General features: G+C 42.5%; 1 pseudogene; it reads left to right on the top strand.

The window, feature by feature from the left end:
* The window catches only part of LOC119324992, an 8,265-nt pseudogene extending 5,565 nt beyond the window's left edge, over nucleotides 1-2,700 (top strand).
* The last annotated feature ends 644 nt before the right edge of the window (nucleotides 2,701-3,344 follow it).

Below are 3,344 nucleotides of genomic sequence, written 5' to 3'. Positions count from 1 at the left end.
GGGTTCCTCACCGCTTAAGCGCTAAAGTGTAAAGCGAAGCGATCCTTTAGACTGATCTGAACCTAATGGGCAGTAGATTAGAGAACCATTTAGTGAGACATATATACCATATGTTGCTGGTTGTAGAGCCCACATAACATCCATCCATCCAACCCTCTTTGCACTTGCTCTTCTCCCCAAAGAGAATGCAGAGGGAAGAATCCATACCTTGTGCTGCTGGTCTGGTGGAAGAGGGTTGCACCAGAGGAGGGGGAGAAGTTGTGGCCGGAGAGGAGGAAGCTGCCGCAGATCAGAGGAGGAAGCTGCTACCAGAGGAGAGAGGAGAGAGAGAGGAGAGCAGAAAGCCTGGGCACGCTCTATGCTATTGATTCTCTTTTTTTCTTTCCCCACCCGTAAATCTTTCACATGTGACCCAATTTTCCCGCCCTTGTGTGTTCCCACCCAGTCCAGTTTTCCCGCCTGGAATTTCTGTGCCCCTGCCTGGCTAGTCTAAAGCGTCTGCTCTGCACTAAAGTGCCAACCAAGACACCTAAGCAGGCGCTTCAGACGCTCTAATGTCTAAGGCGAGTTGGACGCCTTGAGCCCGGAGGGTGCTTTTACGCTTAAGCGACACTTTAGGGACGCTTTAAGAACAATGGTTACAACTTACATACATCATAATGTTGTGTTCAATCTCTTGGTAAGTCACCCTTGATCTTTTCCGTGCTAATGACTTATGTTTAACTTGTTGGGTAGCACCCAACTATCCATAGTCTGCCAAGGTAATTAGCATGTAGTTCAACACTTGTGTCAGCTTTCTTACTCATGAATATATTTTTATGCTGCCATTGTGAACATGTTTATAGTTTTATGTATTTGTCTATCTTGTTGTAGACTATTTATATTATTGCCACATTGATATCAACCATGTATCATCGTGCAGGTATTTTGTTGTTCTTGACGATATATGGGACGTGGATACATGGGATATTATTAAGCTTGCATTTCCCTTGACTAGATCCGGGAGTATCATAATCACCACTACCCGTAAAAATGATGTCGCTGAATCATGCCATTCAAAACCATTCAATGGACATATTTATTCCATAAGGGCTCTTAATATGGTGCACTCTAGGCAGTTATTTTACACGAGACTATTCAACTCCGAAGAAAATTGCCCCTCATACCTTAAAAAGGTTTCTGAGAATATTTTGGAAAAATGTGCTGGGCTGCCTTTGGCAATCATTGCTATATCTGGTTTGTTGGCTAATACTAAAAGTATAGAGGGTCAATGGAAACAAGTTGAAGATTCGATTGGTCGAGCACTTGAAAGAAATCCCAGCATTGAAGGAATGATGAAGATATTATCACTTAGTTACTTTGATCTGCCTGCTCATCTGAAATCTTGTCTTTTATGTTTGAGTATATTCCCTGAAGATTCTGTTGTTCAGAAGAAAGTTTTGATAAATAGATGGATTGCTGAAAGAATAATTCATACAGAAGCCGGATATAGTAAAACATATGAGTTTGGAGAAAGGTGTTTTAATGAGCTCATCAATAGGAGTTTAATCCAACCTGGGGATACAAACAGATATGGTATGGTTAAAAGTTGTCGACTTCATGACACAATTCTTGATTTCATCATATCCAAATCCATCGAAGAAAACTTTGTTACTTTGGTAGGTGTTCCTAGTTTAACTGTTGGGACACAAAGCAAAGTTTGTCGGCTCTCCCTGCAAGCCGGCAAGCAAAAAGAACTGATAGTACCAAGAGGCTTGGTTTTGTCTCATGTCCGATCACTTGATGTGTTTGGGGAATCTGTGAAAATTCCTTCTATGGATAAGTTCAGCCATTTGCGTTTTCTGGACTTTGAAGATTGCAAACAACTAGAGAACCATCATCTTGAAAATATAGATAAATTGTTTCAGCTGAGGTACCTGAGCCTCCGATGGGCGAGGAAAGTGAGCAAGCTTCCAGAACAAATCGGACGCCTATGGTGCTTAGAGATACTAAATTTGAGAGGTACCTCTGTTTGCGAGTTACCAGCATCTATTGTCAATCTCAAGAGACTGGTGCACCTATTGTTAAACCCGGATGTTACACTTCCTTGTGGAATTTCCAAGTTGCAAGCACTGGAGAAATTGAAGCTTGTCGGTGTCTATAGCCAGTCATTTAACTTCCTGCAACAATTTGAGCAGCAGCAGTATCTGAAGGTATTGGCCCTTGATTTTGAGGATTATAATTCTGCTGACCGAGAGAACGCTGAAAATGAGTGCAAGAAAACTATTATTGTGGCTTCCCTTACAAACCTAGGGAACCTTCTCTCTCTAACTGTTTGGGATGTCCCTGAATTTGTAAGGGAGTCTTTGTGCCCTATTCCACTTAGCCTCCAGAAGCTGAAAGTCTTGCGTTCTAGTATTCTCCATGTTCCAAATTGGGTGGGCTCCCTTGTCAACCTGCAGGAGTTACGCCTTGATCTGGTCAGAGCTGAGCAGGAAGACTTATATATCCTTGGAGGCTTACCTGTTCTGCGTTGTCTGATTCTGAGAATTGATGGAAGGGAAATTAGAAATACCTCATTAACAAGGGTCATAGTCTGTGGTGAAGTTGGATTCCCATGCTTGAGGGTATTTAATTATTATAGTCGGTATGCTGTGATGAATTTGACGTTTGCGGCTGGGGGCATGCCCATGGTAGATGACCTCTCGATAGCATTTCACCCAGAAAATACTGAGTCTCTCGGTACTAGCGGTGATTTTGATCTCAGAATAGAAAATCTTCCCAGCCTCGTAAAAATCAGATGTATAGTACACGGAAACTGGAGCGATGGCAGCAGAGGCAAGGCTGCAAAGGCTGCCATTTTGGAAGCAGCCAACGCACATCCCAACCGCCCTACTCTATCCTTGCTCTGGTAATGGGTTGCCGGAATAGAGGTACTAACTTGTACCGGCTGTTTAATTCACAAGATTTATGTATATCTCTCATTCCCTCACATGATCGTTCGTCTGTCCTTTTCAGCAATTAGGCTGCAACGCCAAAGGTTCATCATTCTCTGTGAGGATGGATCTGCCTCCCTGTTGGTACGTACTTAGTCAAACCTACTGTATATCTTAATTTATTCTCGTTGTCGTGTATACTATACTCCCAGCATCCCTAGCTAGAGAACTGCGTTCTGCACCCTTCAGATAGAGATACTATATTAGCAAATACAGCATATGTGAGGTGCCTGCAGTTTTCTAATCTAATGCGCTCCATTGGGTTATATATGGGCCTTCTGTTTCGTGATAATTTTGAGAAAGATGACATGCATGTTACTGTGATAATGTGCTAATGTGATAAAGATGATAGGCAAGTAACTGTGCTGT

This window comes from Triticum dicoccoides, chromosome 6B (genome assembly GCF_002162155.2).
Source record: "Triticum dicoccoides isolate Atlit2015 ecotype Zavitan chromosome 6B, WEW_v2.0, whole genome shotgun sequence".
In the NCBI taxonomy this organism is placed as follows: domain Eukaryota; kingdom Viridiplantae; phylum Streptophyta; class Magnoliopsida; order Poales; family Poaceae; genus Triticum; species Triticum dicoccoides.
Note: the sequence above shows the minus strand (reverse complement) of the source record. Positions and strands in the feature narration are given on the sequence as shown.